This window comes from Leucoraja erinacea, chromosome 3, assembly GCF_028641065.1.
Source record: "Leucoraja erinacea ecotype New England chromosome 3, Leri_hhj_1, whole genome shotgun sequence".
NCBI classification, from domain to species: Eukaryota; Metazoa; Chordata; class Chondrichthyes; order Rajiformes; family Rajidae; genus Leucoraja; species Leucoraja erinaceus.
Window position 1 is genome coordinate 7,462,628 of NC_073379.1, and position 23,605 is coordinate 7,486,232.

General features: G+C 48.1%; 1 protein-coding gene across 3 annotated transcripts in view; it reads right to left on the reverse strand.

Moving 5' to 3' along the window:
• The window catches only part of erbin (erbb2 interacting protein), a 272,303-nt gene extending 248,993 nt beyond the window's left edge, over positions 1-23,310 (reverse strand). For 2 of the 3 annotated variants that reach the window (XM_055631977.1, XM_055631965.1), the window contains exon 1: positions 23,175-23,310. The gene's annotated coding sequence lies outside the window, so the exon portion shown is untranslated. Of the gene's footprint in view, positions 1-21,409; positions 21,561-23,174 lie in introns of those variants that run through there. The other variant, XM_055631973.1, reaches the window with a different exon arrangement.
• Between the last annotated feature and the right edge of the window lie 295 nt (positions 23,311-23,605).

A 23,605-nucleotide genomic window follows, 5' to 3' on the forward strand; every position in this document is an offset into this window, starting at 1 on the left:
GCATCTGCCCACTCACCCAACCTGTCCACGTCACCCTGCAGCCTCATAGCATCCTCCTCGTAGCTCACACTGCCACCCAGCTCTGTGTCATCTGTAAACTTAGAGATGTTAGGGACAATTTACAGTTATAACAAGCCAATTAATTAACCTACAAATCTTATTATGTATTGTGTGCTCTTTTTAAGTGTATCGCTGCTGGCAAATTCACTTCATTGCACCTTGACTTTGACTTTGAAGAGTCTCTTGCCCAGAGTAGGGGAAACCAGGACCAGAGGACATAGTTAAAGGTGAGGGGGGGGGGGGGTATGGAACAAGCTGCTAGAGGAGGTAGTTGAGGCAGGGACTCAACGTTGCAACGTTATTGCAACGTTTAAGAAACATTATTGCAACGTTTAAGAAACGTTATTGCAACGTTTAAGAAACGTTTAGATATGTACATGGATAGGACAGGTTTGGTGGGATATGAGCCAAATCCAGGTAGGGTGGGACTAGTGTAGATGGGACATGTTGGCCAGTGTGGGAAAGTAGGGCTGAAGGGCCCGTTTCTACACTGTCTGACTATTGTCAATAGACCACAGGGTTCTTTATAACCAACAACTTCACTTGGAATTGAAGGGTGCAAATGTGAACCGTCCCATTTAAGTTTGGAAATTAGGTATTAGCCAAGGCACTAGAGAGATCGATGCTCTTGTTTGAAGAGTGCCCTGGGACCTTTTAGACCAGAGTGGTTAATGGATAGAAGTTTAATATCTCATCCAAGTGATCATACAGTACTCTCTCAGGTGGATACTTAAGTGTTTGCATGGATTATGTGTTTAACAATGACCAGGCTACTATATAAAGCCTTGTACAGCTCTGGGGCACAACTGAAATGCACTTGATCGGTTCCCTCTTAGGAAACAAACAACTCACACAGGCTAAATCAGAACTGGGAATCCAAATTGTGCCACACTCATCCAACTAGCCACTAACCCATCTCCAACAACCTTGTGACTTTGCCAATAGAAACAAATGGCCTCCTCAGTTCAGTTTATTCAAGTTCAAGTTCAGATTTATTGTCGCATGCACCAATTGGTACCGTGAAAAATTGTCGTGTGTACAGAGGTCAAGTCAAGTCACTTTTATTTCTATAGCACATTTAAAAAGACAACTCTCGTTGGCCAAAGTGCTTTACATTGGTGGAGGTACTAATGTTATACAACAGTGGTTCATAGATTAAGTACATACATAAATACATACATATAGCCCTCACTCAGAGGATGTCAAGAAAGGCTTGAGAGTAAAACATGAGTTTTAAGTCTCGACTTAAAAGAGTCGATGGAGGGGGCAGTTCTGATGGGAAGAGGGATGGTGTTCCATAGTCTAGGAGCTGCAACCGCAAAGGCGCGGTCGCCCCTGAGCTTATGCCTGGACTTATGCTGTCTGTATGGATTCAAGATTCAATTTAATTGTCATTTGGACCCCTTGAGGTCCAAACGAAATGCCGTTTCTGCAGCCATACATTACAAACAAATAGACCCAAGACACAACATAATTTACATAAACATCCATCACATCGTTGTGATGGAAGGCCAAAAAAAAACTTATCTCTCCACTGCACTCCCCCCCCCCCCCCCCCCCCCGATGTCAGAGTCAAAGCCCCCGGCTGGCGATGGCGATTGTCCCCGCGGCCATTAAAGCCACGCCGGGTGGTGCGAGGTCGCACACCGGGTCTTGGTATTAGAGCCCCCGGTGTGCGCTCGCAGAGTCCCGCGGCCATTCCAAGCCGCGCGGGGCGGTGATGTCAGGCCCCGCTCCAGGAGCTTTTCGACCCCGCAACTCGGGTGGGAGAAGTCGCCGTTGTTCTGTATTCGTGCCTACTATGTTGTGGTGTGCTAAAGCAAAGCAAGAATGTCAGTGTCCTATCAGGGACACATGACTCTAAACTCTCTTGAACTTCAAAAGCTCTGTTGCATGCTAACCAGTCAGCTGAAAGACAATACACAATGACAATCGAGCCATTTACAGTGTATAGATACAAGATAAGGGAATAACGTTTAGTGCAAGGTAAAGCCAGCAAAGTCTGATCCAGGATAGTCCGAGGGTCACAAATGAGGTCTTCTTGGGCGACAGAGTTACTGCATTAAAGCACCAGAGAGCAGGTTTGATCCTAACTACAGGTGCTGTCTGTATGGAGCTTGTACGTTTACCCTGTGACCTGTTTAATCCCAAACTCCAAAGACCTACAGGCCTGACGGCCAATTGGCTTCGGTAAAAATTGTAAATTGTCGCTGGCGTGTCGGACAGTTTTGGTGAGCAGGAATCGCCAGTCGGAGCGGACCCTTTGGGCAGCTCCCTTTCTGACATTCATTCCACTTGTAACAAAATACTCAGAAACAACTTCACTGTGTCGATCTGTCATATGGTTTCCATTTCCAAAGCCCAAAGCAGAATTCTGCAGCATCAGCAAATATCACCACAGGGCTCACCGTGTTATTTTCCACCAGTGCTGTTCTTACCCCTGCTAAACTCCTGACACAGTGGAGAAGATAATGTAAACTACAATGGCTGTGAAGAAATGAATATAGTTTTGAAAGTTCAAAGTCTGAATTCAATAACTTGCCATCTGCATAAATAAGTGTTTCTTAATGTAAAAATCTAGGTTACATTTGTATGTTTATAATCTACCACAATATTGCAGTCGAAGTTCACCACATGCCACAATCAATAGTTTTAGTGATAAGGTGTGGAAACAGGCTCTTCAGCCCAACTTTCCCATAGTGACCTACAGGGCCCAGCTAAACTAGTCCCACCTTTGGTCCATATCCCTCCAAACCTGTCCTTTCCATGTACCAGTCTAAATGTCCCAGCCTCAACTACCTCCTCAGGCATCTCGTTCCATACACCCACAGAACTTTCTGTTTGTTCAGGTTATTGTCCCGTGTACTGAGGTACAGTGAAGAGCTTTTGTTGAGTGTGCCCCAGACAGCGGAACAACTGTACATGATTATGATGGGGGCAGTACAGAGGCACAGGGATAGAGTTGCTGCCTCACAGCGCCAGAGACCCGGGTTCCATCCTGACTACGGGTGCTGTCTGTACGGAGTTTGTACCTTTACCCCGTGACCTGTTTCTCTGATTCTCTCACCCTCCTCCCCCCCCACACACACTCCAAAGTCACACAAGGTTTGTAGGGCAATTGACTTGGTATCAATGTCAAATGCAAAATTATCCTAGTGTTGGTCAGATAGTGCGGGCGGTGGAGGCCGGTTCTCTGGATACTTTCAAGAGAGAGCTAGATAGGGCTCTTAAAGATATAGGGAGAAGGCAGGAGGTATAGGGAGAAGTCAGGGGATATGGGGAGAAGGCAGGAATGGGGTACTGATTGGGGATGATCAGCCATGATCACATTGAATGGCGGTGCTGGCTGAAAGGGCCGAATGGCCTACTCCTGCACCTATTGTCTATTGTTAATGTGCGGGTCAGTGCGGACTCGGTGAGCCCGTTTCCTCGCTGTATCTCCGAGCTATAATCGAGCCGTCCATTATAATTTTTTTAATTGAAAAAATCGTCGGCAGCAAGATGTCCGCTTTCCTCCCCCCCACCACCCCACAAAACCGACAATGTTAAATGCAATGATTCCTGTGGTAGAGCAGAAATGTCTAGACTGCAGGTCAAAGGACACCAACCAACTCCGCCCCGTCTTGCCCTCCGCTCTTAATCCTGACGCTCCAAGCCTCAAACGTACACATATTACAACAATCCTGTGCACTTTTAAAAAGCTTCATCAATTTCCAACTATTGAACAAGTCTGGAGCTTTGGAAAAGGAGTATCCTCGGGTGGATAAATAAAACAGAACCAAGACTTGTTAATGACAGGAATTTGAAATACATGCAAATATATTGGTCATGATTTAAACCGTGGCCCCAAGGAATCTGTGGAATGCAGAGATTCAATTCGAGAGGACAAAAGAAGTGGAAACTCACGCTACACGGTTTGTGGAGGTGCAAAGAGCGGACGTTTTTGTACGAATCGGAACAGGTCAGTGGAGGGGAAAATCATTTGCCCAAAATAACAAATTTGTGCTCGAAACTGAAAGGGAAAAGTGCTCAATTATCCAATTTCACATTAAAAAGGCTACGAGCAATTTAAACATTCATTAGGAGTTCGATCTGGAATCAAAGAAACATAGAAAATAGGTGCCAGCACTGCCATTCAATTTGAACATGGCTGGTCATCTAAAATCAGTACCCGGATCCTGCTTTTCCCCCTCATATCCCTTGATTCTGTTAGCACGGAGAGCTCAATCTAAAGGGCCTGGTCCACTTTGACGACCATTTTTACTCGTTGACGGAGTGATATTCATACGTTGCAAAGCCAATGTGATACAGACACACACCGTGATGAACAGGAAGGTTGGCGCTGTAACTATGATGGTGAAAGCACAGTGTACGGGAAGGGTCATGCTGGGGGGGGCGGGGGGGGGGGGGGGGGGGGGGGGTGAAGAAGGAGTGGAGACAACTTTTTTAAGAAGCCAGAGAGGCTTAAGTTTCAGTTAAGGGGTTGGACAGGCTAGATGCAGGAAGATTGTTCCCGATATTAGGGAAGTCCCGGACAAGGGGTCACAGCTTAAGGATAAGGGGGAAATCCTTTAAAACCGAGATGAGAAGAACTTTTTTCACACAGAGAGTGGTGAATCTCTGGAACTCTGTGTCACAGAGGGTAGTTGAGGCCAGTTCATTGTGGCCCTTGTGGCTAAGGGGATCAGGGGGTATGGAGAGAAGGCAGGTACAGGATACTGAGTTGGATGATCAGCCATGATCATATTGAATGGCGGTGCAGGCTCGAAGGGCCGAATGGCCTACTCCTGCACCTAATTTCTATGTTTCTATGCACGGCTGTGAAGCTCGGCGGACATTAACATTACCGGTCGGTTATTCCTGGTTCTGAAAACTACTGTTTACATTTCCCCCCCCCTCCCCCAAATGGAATTCACTGATCAGCACCGGCTACAACCTATGAGAACCTACGACAACCTGGCAGCTAATTTTTCAACATGTTGAAAAATTCGCAGCAACCATAATGAGGCCACGACTAGTTCCCAGAATGCGGGAACTCCTCACGACCATGAAGGCGACTCCCCGGCTACCAACCGCGGACATGTGGCGACTGCATAGTCTCCTGCAGTCGCCTAAGTGGGACAGGCCCTTAACGTAAACTCACGCTTGCTCAATAGTGCTTTGCTTGTCAAATATGCAACTGCGCTGCTAAACTGCATATATTAATTGCATAAATGCAGTCACTGCCACTTGCATCAATAATTCTGGCACTTTGTAATTTCCCCAACACTGTACGAACACTCAAGCGTACATCGGAAACAAGCCGGCAATGGCGGCGGTGCTTACCCAGAAGGCCATGCGTCACAGAAAGTATCCTGGACGCAGCCGCTAAGACACTTAATACTCTCAGTGACAGACACAAAATGCTGGCTGGAATAATTCAGCGGGCCAGGGAGCATGTCTGGAGAACGTGGACAGGTGCCGTTTCAGGTCATGGCCCATCTTGAGACAGTGTGTTATTTCAGGCAGGGGATGGGGATTCTGATGTAATGTAATATATCGGTCTTTAGTTTAGAGATACAGCATGGAAACAGGCCCATCGGCCCACCGAGTCCGCACCGACCAGCGATCCCCGTACAACGGCACCATCCCACACACTGGGGACAATTTGCCAAAGCCAATTAACCTACAAACCTGCACGTCTTTGGAGTGTGGGAGCAGCTGGAGAAAACCCACGGAGTCACAAGGAGAAAGTACAAACTGCGGACAGATGGCACCCGTAGTCATGATCGAACACGGGTCTCTGGTACTGCGAGGCAGCAACTCCATCACTGCGCCACCGTGACTTAGAGTCGGGTACAGAGTCGTACAGCGTGGAAACAGGCACTGGCCAACTTGCCCACCCCAACCAACATGCCCCATCTGCACTAGTCCCACCTGCCTGCATTTAGAAACATAGAAAATAGGTGCAGGAGTAGGCCATTCGGCCCTTCGAGCCTGCACTGCTATTCAATATGATCATGGCCGATCATCCAACTCAGTATCCTGTACCTGCCTTCTCTCCATACCCCCTGATCCCTTTAGCCACAAGGGCCACATCTAACTCCCTCTTAAATATAGCCAATGAACTGGTCTCAACTACCTTCTGCGGCAGAGAGTTCCTGTGTGAAAAATGTTTTTCTCATCTCGGTCCTAAAAGACTTCCCCTTTATCCTTAAACTGTGACCCCTTGTTCTGGACTTCCCCAACTTAGCCCATATCCCTCGAACCTGTCCTATCCATTTACCCTTATGCAAGGGCTCACATAACATAGCCATTATGCAAGCGGGGGGGGGGGAGTGCCTGGTCTTTGTTTTGCACACTCTCCAATCAAACCAGATCATACTAAACATAAATACAATCAAGGCAAACTCGAGTACAACAGCATTGTGCCACTTCAACTAATGTTCTGCCCCAGCTAATGCTCACCTAGTGATAAAATAATTGCGGCCTCTCGCCACGACCTGTAATTAAGGCATTGTTACCCATAATGGAGTGTTAAATATTCAACGGCAGCAATTAAAAATGTTCTGGCAATGAAAAACCCCAAAAGGACTTTCATCTCTGTGTGTGTAAGGAAAGCACCCCGCACATGAGAAAAATTCTGGAGGAATTATGAAACACTGCTCAGAACAAATAAACTGCAGATGCTGGGTCCCAAAAATCAAATTGAAAAATTCAAACAAAATGTTTCTAAAAACCCACAAGATATTCTGTTCAACCCATTGAATAATCAACAAAGGCATCTACAAAATGCCTTCCTTTTCCTCAAACAGTTCGTCATTTGGAAACTGCAGCCGCAGTAAACATATTGAAGACAAGGTTTGTAGGCGGCACGGTGGTGCAGCGGTAGAGTCGCTGCCTCACAGCGCCAGAGACCCGGGATCCATCCTGACCGCGGGTGCTGTCTGTATGGAGTTTGTACCTTCTCCCCGTGACCTGCGTGGGTTTTCTCTGGCTGCTGCTCCCACATCTCAAACACGTGCAGGTTTGTCGGTTAATTGGCTTCTAGTAAATTGCACCGTGTGTGTAAATTGAGAAAGTGGGGTAACATAGAACTAGTGAAGGGGTGATTGATAGTTGGCGTGGACTTGGTGGGCGGAATGGCGTGTTGCAACGCTGTATATCGCCAAACTAAACTGCAGACTCAGCAGAATCTCTCAACTAAACTGTATCTCTAAACTAAACTGCAGACTCCACAGGTCAAACAGCATCTCTGGGGATCATGGGCAGATGACAATTCAGGTTTGGACCTTTCTTCAGCCAAGAGCACTCAGTCAATAGACAATAGGTGCAGGAGGAGGCCATTCGGCCCTGCGAGCCAGCACCGCCATTCAATGTGATCATGGCTGATCATCCCCAATCAGTACCCCGTTCCTGCCTTCTCCCCATATCCCCCGACTCCGCCATTTTTTAAGAGCCCTATCTAGCTCTCTTTTGAAAGCATCCAGAGAACCTGCCTCCACCGCCCTCTGAGGCAGAGAATTCCACAGACTCACCACTCTCTGTGTTTCCTCATCTCCGTTCATAAATGGCTTACCCCCTTATTCTCAACTGTGGCCCCTGGCTCTGGACTCCCCCAACATCGGGAACATGTGTCCATGCCCTTAACAATCTTACAGGATCTACAGGGGCCAGCTCTAAATTGCACTTGGAGTAACATAATGTTTCCAACGTACAACTCTGTTCAACTATTGCACAATACCTCATGGCGACTATTTCCTGGATTAAACCAGTGTATACAACTCAACAGATGCTACAGCCAAAATGAACACAAACAAACACCCATAATTAGGAGGTACACAAAAATGCTGGAGAAACTCAGCAGGTGCAGCAGCATCTATGGAGCGAAGGAAATAGGCAACGTTGCGTATTTTCCTTCGCTCCATAGATGCTGCTGCACCCGCCGAGTTTCTCCAGCACTTTCGTGTACCTTCGATTTTCCAGCATCTGCAGTTCCTTCTTCAAACCCATAATTAGGAAGTCTTCTGAAAGTATTTAGGTAAACCAGACTTTCCAGTTTCGGGACCAAATGCCCTTTCATAACAAATCAAAAAGTAGGCCAAATGGTCTTGAGATCTTAAGAAGAGAAATGCAAGAAAGAGCTCTTGTCTAAACATAGAGGGGTAGAAACTCTATTGGATTTGTCTTTGAAGTTATTGTCAAATTAATGGGCACCTTAATTAAAGATCCAGCTACAAATGTATAGGCTTAGATGTAAAGCCAATGCCAACAACTCACATTTCCTGCTTCACCAGTTTAAGCACGTTGCAATGATCTTACCCAGAGTTGGGGAAATGGATGACAAGAGGACATAGAGGTTTGTGGTGAAGAAAAGATTTCATCAGAATCCAAGGGTGTAAGGAACGAGCTGACAGGGGAGGTAGTTGAGACAGGGACCATCGCAATGTTTAAGAAACAGTTGGACGTAAAAACATTGAAAATAGGTGCAGCAGGAGGCAATTCGGCCCCACGAGCCAGCACCGCCATTCATTGTGATCATGGCTGATCGTCCCCAATCAAGAACCCGTGCCTGCCTTCTCCCCATATCCCTCGACTCCACTAGCCCCTAGAGCTCTATCTAACTCTCTCTTAAATCCATCCAGTAATTTGGCCTCCACTGCCCTCTCTGACAGGGAATTCCACAAATTCACATCTCTCTTGAGTGAAATTTATTTTTCTCACCTCAGTCTTAAATGACAACTCCCTCCCCTTTATTCAAAGATTGTGGCCCCTGGTTCTGGACTCGCCCAACATTGGGATCATTTTTCCTGCATCTAGCTTGTCCAGCCCTTTTATAATTTTATATGTTTCTATAAGATAACCCCTCATCCTTCTAAACTCCAGTGAATACAAGCCTAGTCTTTTCAACCCTCATCCTTCTAAACTCCAGTGAATACAAGCCCAGTCTTTTCAATCTTTCCTCATACAACAGTCCCGCCATCCCAGGGAGCAATCTCGTGAACCTACGCTGCACTGCCTCAATGGTACATGCCGGGTACACTGCCAGGTACATGGATCGGAAAGCTTTGGAGGGATATGGTCCAAATGCGGGCAGGTGGGACTGGTGTAACGGGGACATGTGGGCTGGTGTGGGCATGTTGGGTCAAAGGGCCTGTTTCCACGTTGAATCACTCTATGACTGAAAACCATTTCGGGATTTTCCAAGAATTTACTTCTGCTCCAAAATAGAGTGTTGCTTCTTCTTCTCCAAATGACCCGTATTTCCGAATGCTCAGCATACCACGTGGAAGCCATCGATGAAAGGGAAATTCCTCTATTGGTACAAACCCAAATGACAACACGAATTCTTGAGGAAAAACTCATTATTTGTCATGCAAAAATATACAGACGACTGCATACTGTTGTACAATTATGTCCTGACTTATCACTGTCTGTTATCATTGTATGTATGCAAATTGCTGTCAAATTCAAAATTCAAATAAAAAGATTTAAATTAAAAATATACAGACGACCCATCAATTTCAGAATGTTTAAGAAAGAACTGCAGATGCTGGAAAAAAAAATCAAAGTCTGAAGAAGGGTCTCGACCCGAAACGTCGCCTATTCCTTCGCTCCATAGATGCTGCCTCACCCGCTGAGTTTCTCCAGCATTTTTGTCTACCATCAATTTCAGAATCTTGTTTAAGAAGGAACTGCAGATGCTGGAAAATCGAAGGTACACAAAAATGCTGGAGAAACTCAGCGGGTGCAGCAGCATCTATGGAGCGTAGGAAATAGACAACGTTTCGGGCCAATACCCTTCTTCAGACTCAATTTCAGAATCTTCCTTTGTCCACCATCAAGAATAAACAAGTTGCATTTTGTTACTGCCAGCCTGAAGTAGCTTATTTGCATTCACACTTTCACCAGATTACTTTTGCCTTTTAGAGTCAAGTCAAGTTTATTTGTCACATACACATACAAGATGTGCAGTGAAATGAAAGTGGCAATGCCTGCGGATTGTGCAAAAAGCTACAGAAGAGTAGAACAGAATCCGTCTTTACATTATTAGGGTGGAAAAAACAGCAATTTTAAAAAGACACTGTCAAGTCATGAGTATTTTATTTTAGTTTAGATACAGCACAGAAACAGGCCCTTCAGCCCACATCGACCAGCAGCCTGTTTCCGCGCTGTATCTCTAAACTGAACTAGTGCATGGGGTCATCGCTGGTCGGCGTGGACTCGGTGGGCCAAAGGGCCTGTTTCCGTGCCATATCCCCAAACTAAACTCAACAGCCATCCCCGCACACTAACACCATCCTACACACACACACACACTGCGGACAATTTTAGATTTTAACCACACCAGTTAACCTACAAACCTGGACATGTTTGGAGTGTGGGAAGATCTCGGACAAAACCCACGCAGGTGACGGGGAGAACGTACAAACTCAGCACCCGTAGTCAGGATTTAACCCGGGTCCCTGGTGCTGTAAGGCAGCAACTCTACTGCTGCGCCACTGCATGTCACACGCCCGAGACAGAGCAATGAAATTCTTACTTGCAGCAGCACAACAGAATATGTAAACAAAGTACACTGTAAACGATGTAGTAAATGAAAAAAAGTTCAGTGTGTGCCTTTAGAATGGAGATGAGGGGTTGTTTCATTAGTTACATGGTGGTGAATCTGTGGAATTCATTGCCACAGAAGGCTGTGGAGGCCATATCATTGGGTATTTTGAAGGCAGAGATAGATAGATTCTTGATCGGTACGGGTGTCAGGGGTTATGGGGAGAAGGCAGGAGAATGGGGTTGAGAGGGAGAGATAGACCAGCCATGATTGAATGGTGGAGTAGAACTCGATGGGCCGAATGGCCTAATTCTGCTCCTATGACTGGTGAATTTACTGTCAAGTCTGTCAATGGGATTAGATAGCTGCTTGGCAACAGCTGAAGCAGCATCTGTGGTAGGACAGCTGACGTCTGGCTTGGGACCCCTGCACCTGAACTCAGCAGATTTTCAAAGGCTCAGTGGTTCTTTGGTGTCGCACAGTGAAATTATTTTGCACAACTCCACAGTTGCCGTATATTAGGGCCATTTACAAAGAGACAGTCCAAAGTCGGGTCCACCTGCTGTAAGTACTGGAGCACCCCATGATCCAGGTGAGCCCCAGACTGCTACAGACCCACGACCCAACGTCCCTCTCCTCGCCCCGACCGACCAGTCGACCGCCTCAGTGTCCCGGGGGGCGCCTCCTGCAGCCGCTGGAGGTAACACCTCTTGAGTATATTAGCTGAAGGTGGGTGTACTCTCTGCAGTGATCCCATTAAAGCAGGGGTCGGCAACCTTGTTCTGCATAGGGGCCAGGAGGCATGCTGACCAGATACATTGCCGACTGAAGCCATGGAACACCGCAGGTAAACACGAACATGGTGCAGGAGCCTGAATACTCTAACGTCCAGGTTCACAAATAGCTTCTTCCCAACAACCATCCAGCAGGCTACTGAACACCACAACCCTCTACTAAACTCCAAACTACCAAAGTTGCACTAGGGACTTTAGGCTTCGATTTTTTTTTTTATCTGAGTTTTATTAATTATTGAACTTCATGTTTATTATATTACCAATTGAGTACTGTTTTACAACATGCTGCTGCATGCAAGAATTTCATTGTTCCATTTCGGTGCATATGAGAACAGTCTTGAGTTTAATTGGAATGGAATAATTTATTGTCACAATGAGATTCTTTGCTTGTACACAAATAGCGGCCACCTACTACACTGACAAAGTTACAAAGCACGCCGGCCCAGCCCCCCCCCCCCCTTTGTTCTCCCCCCCACACACACACACACACAGCAGTTTCCCCTACAACAGGTCTCCAATGTTCTCCCCCCCCCCCCCACATGGTGGTCCCCCGACGCACTCATCGACCGCGAGTCGACCCACCAGTCATCGCGGCGAGGCTCCAGCATCGCTGAGGCCCCATCGTCGCCAAGATGTTCCGCTACCGCCGCTTCACGCCCACTTCGCACCCTCATGGTGCCAACCTGGGCTCCGTCCAACACTCCACCGACCCGGGCTTCTACGCGGCGATCCGAGAGGCATCGGAACCGCGGCTCCTCGATAAAGGCCTCCGGCTGCGTTCCCGGCCCACAGACACCTTTTACAGATACAGCGCAGATAAAGACCATTCAGCCCACCAAGACAATAGACAATAGGTGCAGGAGTAGGCCACTTGGCCCTTCGAGCCAGCACCGCCATTCAATGTGATCATGGCTGATCATCCCCAATCAGTACCCCATTCCTGCATTCTCCCCATATCCCCTGACTCCGCTATTTTTTAAAGAGTACTATCCAGCTCCCTCTTGAAAGCATCCAGAGAACCGGCCTCCACCGCCCTCCGTGGCAGAGAATTCCACAGGCTCGCCACTCTCTGTGAGAAAAAGTGTTTCCTCGTCTCCGTTCTAAATGGCTTACTCCTTATTCTTGAACCGTGGCCCCTGGTTCTGGACTCCCCCAAACATCGGGAACATGTTTCCTGCCTCTAGCGTGTCCAAGCCCTTAACAATCTTATACAATGAGATCCCCTCTCATCCGCAGCAACCCGCGACCCCCGCACACTAACACTGTCCTCCGCACACTTGGGGCAATTTTTACATGGATATCAAGCCAATTAACCTACAAACCTGTACGTCTTGGAGTGTGGGGGGAAAAAACTGGGGGGGGGGGGGGGGAGAACACACTGGTTGTCTGGATCGAACCCGGGTCTCTGGCGCTGTACGCCACTAGCTCTACCGCTGCGCCACAGTGTCGCCCACTGTCTTTATCTTTGATAATAAAACAATTGCCAACTTAAAATAGTCCACTTGTTTCCTCAACAACCATTTTGTAAAAGTCTATCCTCAGCTGTATTCATAAAAGGGAGGCAAAAGGAACGATTGGAACACACGTGCTCAATTAAACGGTCTCAACTATTTCTAATGCTGAAAGCAGACACTATATTTCAGATTGAACTCAGCAATGTAACAGAATGGAGTTATTCATTTACAACTTGAAACAAAATAGCAAGCTATCTTTGATGTGTAGGATGGAACTGCATATGTTGCTTTCAACAGCATTTGATACAAAAACTCAATGGATCAGCCAGCATCTTTTTGTATACTATGTACATACACTGAGTATAATTTTGTATACGACTTAAGTTTACAATGTTAATTTATTTTACTGTTACTGTTACTTTTATAGTATGACCGTACAGAGATGTACAAAATCATGAGAGGAATAGATTGGGGAGACGCAGAGCCTTTTGCCCAGAGCAGATTAATCCAGAAGCAGAGAACACAGGTTTAAGGTGAGGGGGAAGAAACTTAAAAGGAATGCTGAGAAGTAACTTTTTTTTTCACACAAAGGGTGGTGGGTATATAGAACGAGCTGTTTGAGGTAGTTGCGGCAGATACTATTATAATATTTAAGAGACATTTGGACAGGTACGTGGATAGGACAGGTTGAGTGTGATATGGGCCAAGCATATCCGGTTTGGTAATGAACCGGATTTGATAAAGGGAACTCAAGGTAAAGGAGCCATTAGGAGATAGTGACCAGAATATGACAAGTTTCAATCCACAATTTGAGAGGGAGAAGGGAAAATCAGAAGTGTCAGTATTGCAGTTGAGCAAAGGGGACTGTGGAGCCACGAGGGAGGAGCTGGCCAAGGTTGACTGGAAAGATACACTAGCAGGGATGACAGTGGAACAACAATGGCAGGTATTTCTGGGAATAATACAGAAGGTGCAGAATCAGTTCATTCCAAAGAGGAAGAAAGATTCTAAGGGGACTAAGGGGCAACCATGGCTGACAGGGGAAGTCAGGGACAGTATATAAAAATAAAAGAGAAGTATAACATAGCAAAGATGAGTGGGAAGCCAGAGGATTGGGTAAACTTTTAAAGAGCAACAGAAGATAACTAAAAAGCCAATACGGGTATTGGGGGTAGAGTGCTGACATGGATAGAAAATTGGTTGGCAGACGGGAAACAAAGAGTAGGGATTAACGGGTCCTTTTCAGAATGGCAGGCAGCGACTAGTGGGGTACCGCAAGGCTCGGTGCTGGGACTGCAGCTATTTACAATATACATCAATGATTTAGATGAAGGGATTAAGGGTAGCATTGGCAAATTTGCAGATGACACAAAGCTGGGTGGCAGTGTGGACTGTGAGGAGGATGCTATGAGGATGCAGTGTGACTTAGACAGGTTGGGGGAGTGGGCAGATGCAGTGCGGCGTTGATGTGGATGGGTGTGAGGTTGTCCACTAGGGAGGCAGGAACAGGAAGTGTTGTCCAAGTGGTTTCGGGTTGGGAGGGGGAAACCTATGTGCCCTCCTGCATCAGTCACTAAGGGTGGGGGTGCAGTATGGGTTCCTGGAATGGCTGAACTGTCATGTGTTGAAAGACTGAGGACTGGGCTCGCACACACTGTAGTTTGGAGGGATCAGAGGGGGTCATTGAAACAAGTGGGATTGTTGGGAGATTGGACACGCCGGAGGCAGGAAGCAAGCTCCTGATATTGGGGGAGTCCAGAGCCAGGGGCCACAGTTTAAGAACATCTATCTATCTATCTCTGCCTTAAAAATATCCATTGACGGCCTCCACAGCCCTCTGAATTCCAGACATTCACCTCCCTTGGACTAAAGAAATTCCTCCTCATCTCCTTCCTAAATAAACGTCCTTTGATTCCGAGGCCGTGACCTCTGGTCCTAGACTCTCCCACTCGTGGAAACATCCTCCCCAAATCCACTCTATCTGAGCCTTTCACTATTCGCCAAGTTTCATGGAAGTCCCCCCCCACTTATCCATCTAAACTCCAGCGAGTTCAGGCCCAGTGCCGTCAGGCTCATCACACATTAGCCCACTCATTCCTGGGATCACTCTGGTAAACCTCCTCTGGACCCCCCTCTAATGCCAGCACATCCTTCCTCAGATACGGGGCCCAAAACTGCAGTCCGTGGCACTGTCCCTAATCCCACGAGTCCCTCCTGTGTTGCCCTACTGAAAACCATCTGAAAGTCACTGCTTCCTCTCATCTATTCTGCTATTTGCAACCTCAAAACGTTCCAAAGGATTTGTCACACACAACTTCCCTTTCATGAATCAATGCTGACTCCACCCAGTAATATTTTGGGAGCGTCCTGTTACAACTTCCTACTTGAATTCCTGGCATTCTTCAGTATTCGCCTCAGAGACAGCGTGGAAACAGGCCCTTTGGCCCACAGAGTCCATGCCAGCCAGCGATCACCCAGTATACGAGTTACATCCTACACACTTGCGACGATTTAGACTTTAGGACTAGCCAATTAACCCATACATTTACATGTCATTTACATACATTTACATGCCCGCCGTGTCCACGCCAACCTGTGTTCAACCCGTAACTAATTTGAGGAAGGACATCCTCGTGATTGAGGTAGTGCAGCGTAGGTTCACCAGATTGATCCCTGGGATGGCGGGACTGTCCTGTGAGGAAAGATTGAAAAGACTAGGCTTGTATTCACTGGAGTTTAGAAGGTTGAGGGGGATCTTATAGAAACATATAAAATTATAAAAGGACTGGACAAGCTAGATGTGGGGAAAATGTTCAGATTCAGATTCAAGATCAGATTCAATTTTAATTGAATGTTGGGCGAGTCCAGAACCAGGGGCCACAGTCTTAAAATAAAGAGGAGGCCATTTAAGACTGAGGTGAGAACAAACTTTTTCACCCAGAGAGTTGTGAATTTGTGGAATTCCCTGCCACAGAGGGCAGTGGAGACCAAGTCACTGGATGGATTTAAGAGAGAGTTAGATAGAGCTCTAGGGGCTGGTGGAATCAAGGGATATGGGGTGAAGGCAGGCACGGGTTATTGATTTGGGGACGATCAGCCATGATCACAATGAATGGCGGTGCTGGCTCGAAGGGCCAAATGGCCTCCTCCTGCACCCATTTTCTATGTTTCTAACTATCCTACACACTGGGGACAATCAACATGTACACCTTTGGAATGTGGGAGGAAACCGGAGCACCGGCAGAAAACCCACGTTAAGTCACGGGGAGAATGAACAATCTCCGACAGACAGCACCCATTGTCAGGATTGAACCCGGTTCTCTGGCGCTGTGAGGCCACAGCCTTCCCACTGCACCACTATGCAGTCTCCATCCAACTAAGAGGCCAACTGATCGATGGCTCCCATTTCACACTGTCAGCCCTTTATTCCAACAGCAGAAGCATCACAATCAGGTTATTGCAGGCAAGAGAAGATTGACAAAAAATGCTGGAGAAACTCAGCAGGTGAGGCAGCATCTATGGAGCGAAGGAAATAGGTGGCGTTTCGGGTTGCCTATTTCCTTCGCTCCATAGATGCCGTCTCACCCACTGAGTTTCTCCAGCATTTTTGTCTACCTTCCATTTTCCAGCATCCGCAGTTCCTTCTTAAACAGGTTTTTGAAGGAGATGACTAACCCGAGTCATAAAGGGCACAAACATGACTACTGAGATCACCCTGATGCACATTCGTCATATTATTCTAAGCACTTAAAACTTATTTACCTTATCCTGTATCTGAACACTGCAAACGGCTCGACTGTATTCATATATTGTCTTTCCGCTGACTGGAAAGCACGCAACAAAAGCTTTTCACTGTACCTCGGTACACGTGACAATGAACTATTTGAAGAATAGACAACAGGTGCAGGAATAGGCCATTCGGCCCTTCGAGCAAGTTACGGCAGTGCATGTATTGCACATTGCTTGCTGTTGGTCCACAGAAATTAAAAAAACAAAACAAATACCAAACAAATTCCTCCCTTAGGGAAATGGGGGGCCTGAGTGGATCTGGAGACGATGTTTCCACTAGTGGGAGAGTCTGGGACCAGAAGTCATAGCCTCAGAATAAAAGGACGTTCATTTAGGAAGGAGATGAGGAATTTCTTTAGTCAGAGGGTAGTGAAGTACAGAGAAGGTTCACCAGACTGATTCCTGGGATGGCAGGACTTTCATTTGAAGAAAGACTGGATAGACTCGGCTTTTACACGTTATAATTTAGAAGATTGAGGGGGAATCTTGTAGAAACTTACAAAATTCTTAAGGGATTGGACAGGCTAGATGCAGGAAGATTGTTCCCGATGTTGGGGAAGTCCAGTACAAGGGGTCACAGTTTAAGGATAAGTGGGAAAGTCTTTTGGGACCGAGATGAGAAAAACTTCTTTCACACAGAGAGTGGTAAATCTGTGGAATTCCACAGAAGGTAGTTGAGGCCAGTTCATTGGCCTCGACTATATTTAAGAGGGAGTTAGATGAGGCCCTTGTGGCTAAAGGGATCAGGGGGTATGGAGAGGCAGGTACAGGATACCGAGTTGGATGATCATATAACCATATAACAATTACAGCACGGAAACAGGCCATCTCGGCCCTACAAGTCCGTGCCGAACAACTTTTTTTCCCCTTAGTCCCACCTGCCTGCACTCATACCATAACCCTCCATTCCCTTCTCATCCATATGCCTATCTAATTTATTTTTAAATGATACCAATGAACCTGCCTCCACCACTTCCACTGGAAGCTCATTCCACACCGCTACCACTCTGAGTAAAGAAGTCCCCCCTCATATTACCCCTAAACTTCTGTCCCTTAATTCTGAAGTCATGTCCTCTTGTTTGAATCTTCCCTATTCTCAAAGGGAAAAGCTTATCCACCAACTCTGTCTATCCCTCTCATCATTTTAAAGACCTCTATCAAGTCCCCCCTTAACCTTCTGCGCTCCAGAGAATAAAGACCTAACTTATTCAACCTATCTCTGTAACTTAGTTGTTGAAACCCAGGCAACATTCTAGTAAATCTCCTCTGTACTCTCTCTATTTTGTTGACATATGATCAGCCATGATCATATTGAATGGCGGTGCAGGCTCGAAGGGCCGAATGGCCTACTCCTGCACCTATTTTCTACATTTCTATGAATCTGTGAATTCATTGCCACAGGAGGCCGATCAATGGTCGGCACAGCGCGTGTGCCAAAGGATCCGTTTCGATGCAGTGCCCTTCAAGTTTAAATCTGGAGAGCTGCCAGTCTTGCCAGAAATGTTCAGATCGCACAAAAAGAAAGGGGGAAAAAAAAAAACGCACAACTTAATATGTCGCATCTCAGGGCAAGGGTTGAATGGCAACGAAAAGCAATTACGAATGGCCGACAGAGTCTTACAACGTGGAAATTGGCCCCACTTGCCCACACCGACCAACATGTCCCAGCTACACTAGTCCCACCTTCCTGCATTTGGCCCATATCCCTTTAAACCTGTCCTATCCATGTACCTGTCTAATGTGTCTGTCCCACTTGTGCAACTTTTTCGGCGTCTGCCAGCACCCGTCATAGGTCGTTGCATGTCGGTGAAAATTTTCAACATGCTGAAAATTCAGCGGCGATCAAAAAGACGCTACGACTCTTTGGGCGACTGAGGAGACTACTCATGACCATACAGGCGACACTCTGGCGATTAGGTGTGGGGTGAAGCCTGTATGGACGTGAGTAGTCGCCCAAAGAGTCGTACCCTGTTCTGGTCGCTGCTGGATTTTCAACATGTTGAATTTTTCGGCGACCTGCAATGACCTATAACGGACGAAAACGTTGCGTAAGTGGGACAGCCCCGTAAATGTTTCTTGAATGTTGCGATAGTCCCAGCCTCAACTGCCTCTGCTGGCAGCTCGTTCCATACACCCACCACCCTTTGTGTGGAAAAGTTACCCCTCAGATTCCTATTAAATCTTTCTCCCCTCACCTTCTACCCATGTCCTCTGGTTCTCGATTCCCCTACTCTGGGCAAGAGTTTCTGTGCATGATCTATTCCTCTACGTTCCTCTGTACATGGTCCATCTATTCCTCTCTCCTATACTGGCACAGTTTAAAACAAAATCCAGGCCTTCCAGTCTGAAGAAGGGCATCGGCCCGAAACATTGCCCATTTCCTTCGCTCCATAGGTGTTGCCTCACCCGCTGAGTTTCTCCAGCACTTTTGTCCACCTTCCTTTCTCCTGCATGTTTTATGTACTTTATTTTTCCAGTGTGGACCAGTGTGCATGATCGTGAAGAAACAAAGAACCGCAGATGCTGGATTAAACCACAATGGACACAAAATGCTGGAGTAACTCAATGGGTCAGGCAGCATCTCTGGAGAACGTGAATAGGCGATGTTTTGGGTTGAGACCATGTTCTGACTGATTGTGTGTGGTGGGGGGGGGAGGGGGGGGTAGACATAGCATGGCAGGTAATAGATCAACATCAGCATTGGAGTGGGTGGAGTTTGAACAAAGGCCAGAGATAAGAAAGGAAGGCAGGTGTGATACAAGCAATACAGTTATTATTAGTTGTCCAGTGGCAATATTCAGATTTATTCAACTCCAACAGTTTATCATGATGGGTTTGGAGTTCATATTCTGTGTTGATAGCTTGTCTAGGGCATTATTCCCTCAGCCACTCAACTCTCATAGAACGATATTACATTTTGATGAGTTACAGTGTCGTTTACAGATACAGAACGGAAACAGGCCCTTTTTTTTTGTCCCACCGAGTCGCTCCGACCAGCGATCCCCGCACACTAATGCTATCCGACACATGCTAGGGACAATTTACAATTATACCAAGCCAATCAGCCCACAAATCTGTATGTCTTTGGAGTTATACAGCATGGAAATAGGCCCTTCGGCCAAATTTGTGCATGCTGACCAAGTTAGCATTCTGGGCTACTCTTATTTGCTTCCATGTCTGTCTAAACCCTTACTATTCGTCCATCTGTCCGCATGTCCGCAGACAATAGGTGCAGGAGTAGGCCATTTGGCCCTTTGAGCCAGCTGTGATCATGGCTGATCATCCACATTGAGTACCCCGTTCCTGCCTTTAATTAAGGATAAAGGGGAAATCCTTTAAAACCGAGATGAGAAGAACTTTTTTCACACAGAGAGTGGTGAATCTCTGGAACTCTCTGCCACAGAGGGTAGTTGAGGCCAGTTCATTGGCTATATTTAAGAGGGAGTTAGATGTGGCCCTTGTGGCTAAGGGGATCAGGGGGTATGGAGAGAAGGCAGGTACGGGATACTGAGTTGGATGATCAGCCATGATCATATTGAATGGCGGTGCAGGCTCGAAGGGCCGAATGGCCTACTCCTGCACCTAATTTCTATGTTTCTATGTTTCTATGCCTTCCCATGGAACTAAAGGAGGTCCGAAGCATCCCATCCTGAAATGTCATTTGACTTTGACCCCTTCCCTCCACAGATGCTGCCGGAAGCACGGTTACCCCATGTACTTTGTGTTTTAATCAAGATCCCAGCATCTGCAGTTCCCTCGGTTTCCATTACGAAAGTCATAATTATTTCTGCTTCGATGTCTGTCTCTGCCAGTTTGTTCCAGATGTGGACTACACTCCCAAGTGGCAAAGTGAAGAGAAAGAAAAAAATAATGGATTCAACAAGATTCGGGTTATGCTTCCACGAGGATTGGGGGCGAGGTCTCGCAGCCAAAACTAAACACGAAATAATAGTCCACGGTGTGTGCGTTTGTCGAATGCTGCTGCCCCGCTGAACATTTTAGATATTATTCATCACGAAAGCAGAGAGTGATATTCAAACTGCGTGAAGTCACGTTATGCATCGTCTAGCGACGCAGACCGGCAAGCCACTCACAACACCAGCATAGATAGATAGCACGACTATTCTGAAGGGTATACAAATTACAGGAACTTGCCTATGCTGCATTGTCCTAGGCGGAACTACAGCACGTATGCAAAGCACCTCTCTTTTAACCCAACACCAAAACAGAAACAAACAATTTGCAAGAAAAAAAAAACGACAACGTGACATTTTTTCGCCGAACTAAACCCTGTCCATTAATCGCCTCGAAACGAGCTACAATCCAAAAAAACACAATTATATTCATGTAATCTTGCGTTAGCTGGGAGTACAATCGTGACAAACTTAACAAATCCAGTGTCGAAATGCATGCATAACCTTGAAACCAACACATATACACACACACACACACCTGCACCCCAGCTCTCAAGAAACAGCTCCATTTTTTTAAAAACTTACTTTTTTTTTCTAATGCCTCGACTTCATCTGAATTTTTTTGGCCATGAGACGAACAGGCGGGGAAACAAGGCGAAGAGGAAAGGAGGTCAAGGTTTTTCGTAAGAGAGATACGTGTGTGTGTGTGTGAGAGAGAGTCTGTAGACGGGGAGGGGGAGAGAGTGAGTTGGGCCAAATCACGTTAACATTTGCTCGCTGTAATCTCCTAGATGGTTAAAGCAATTATCGGAGTAAGTAAGTACAGCACACTTATCGCCCAAACACCCCGTTTACCGTGAAACATACCAGCGAGGAAGCATCAGATCAGGGCCGCCGCACGGTCGAAGCAGCTCACATGAAACAAAGGGTTGAGTGTGGGGCATGGATGTGTGGCCGCTTCAAACACCTCGCTCGGGGTTTAAATAAAAAGAGCTCCGAACTTCCTCCTCTTGCTTTCAAGATAAACAATAGGGGATTTCTCTCACTAAGAAGGGAGGGTGCAAGATGGGGAGGGGTAGGGGGGGAGGAGGGTAGGGAGAGGGGGGAGGATGGGAGGAGGGAGGGAGGGGGGGGAGGGAGGAGGGAGGGGAGGGAGGGGGGAGAGGGGGGGAGGGAGGGAGGGGGGAGGAGGGAGGGGAGGGAGGGAGGAGAGAGGGGAGGGAGGGGGGGGGAAGAGGAGGGAGGGGAGGGAGGGGGGAGGGGGGGAGAGGAGGGGAGGGGGGGGGAAGGGGGGGGGAAGAGGGGAGGGAGGGGGGAAGAGGAGGGAGGGAGGGGGGGAAGAGGAGGGAGGGAGGGGGGGGGGAAGGGGGGAGGGAGGGAGGGGGGGGAAGGGAGGGAGGGGGAGGGGGGGAAGGGGAGGGAGGGAGGGAGGGGGGAAGGGGGGGGAGGGAGGGGGGGAAGAGGGGGGAGAGGAGGGAGGGGAGGGAAGGGGGGGAAGAGGGAGGGAGGGGGGGGAAGAGGAGGGAGGGGAGGGGAGGGAAGGAGGGAGGGGGAGAGGAGGGGAGGAGGGGGGGAAGAGGAGGGAGGGGGGGGGGGGGAGGGAGGGAGGGAGGGGGGGAGGGAGGGAGGGAGGGGGAGAGGGGAGGGGGGAAGGGGGGGGGGGGGGGGAGGGGGGGGGAGGGGGAGAGAAGAGGGGGGAAGGGAAGAGGAGGGAGGGAGGGGGGAGGGAGGGGGGGGAAGAGGAGGGAGGGGGGGAGAGGAGAAGAGGAGGGGGGGGGAAGAGGAGGGAGGGAGGGGGGGGAAGAGGAGGGAGGGGAGGGAAGGGGGGAAGATGAGGGAGGGGAGGGAAGGGGGGAAGAGGGGGAGAGGAGGGAGGGGGGAGAAGAGGAGGGAGGGGGGGGAAGAGGAGGGAGGGGGGAAAGAAGAGGAGGGGAGGGGGGGAAGAGGAGGGAGGGGGGGGGGGAAGAGGAGGGGGGGGGGGGGAAGAAGAGGGGGGGAGAGAGGGGAGAGAAAGAGAGAGAGAGAAAGAAAAAAAAGGAGAGGGGGGGAAACAAAGGGAGAGGGGGGGAGAGAGTGGAATTGGGGGGAGAGGGGAGAGGAGAAAAGGGGAAAAAAAAGAGAGGGGGGGTGGGAAGAGAGAGAGTGGGAGAGGAGAGAGAGGGGGGGGGAGGAGGAGGAGGGAGGGAGAGGGGAGGGAGGGGGGGGGAGAGAGGAGGGAGGGGGGGGGGAAGAGGAGGGAGGGAGGGAGGGGGGAAGAGGAGGGAGGGAGGGGGGGGGGGGGAAGAGGAGGGAGGGAGGAGGGGAAGAGGAGGGAGGAGGGAAGGGGGAGGAAATGAGGGAGTGGGGAGAGGAGGAGGCGGGGAAAGGAGGGAGGGGTAGAGGAGAGGGGGAAGAGGAGGAAGAAAGGGGCAGGAGGAGGGTGGAGAGGAGGAGGAGGAGGCGGGGGAGACGAGGAGGGAAGGGAAAGAGATGTTTGCTGTAAAACCGGCCTCTCACCAAGTTTCCGCTCAAACCAGGCCGAATCTCCCCTCTTTCTCTCTCTCTCACACACACACTCACAATACATTTCTCTCCCCCTCCAAAAAAAACCCAAATCACAAGCCATTTTAGTTATTATATATTTTGTTGTTACCTTTCTTCACCACGGCCGCGAACAGCCCCGCTCCTTCATCGGCGACCAACTTGTAACCCGGCGGCCCACAACACACACACACACCGGGCCTTGGGGCGGAGTTAGCGGCCCTTACACCGGGCGGGGAAAGGGGAAACTATTTAAATAAGGAGGAGGAGAGGGAGAGGAAGAAAGAAAGGGAGAGAGAGAAATAATGATCAAGAGAGAGAGAAGGAAGAGGGAGAAGGAAGAGAGAGGGAGAAGGAAGAGAGAGGAAGGATGAATAAGAGAGGAAAACAGAATGAGAGGGAGAAAGAAAGAGGGGAATGGAGAGAATGAGAGAAGGAGGGGAGAGAGGAATGCAGAGAATGAGAGAGGGAGAAAGAAGAGAGGAATCCAGAGAATGCGAGAGGGGAAAAGAAAGGAATACAGGAAGAGATTTTTAAAAAATG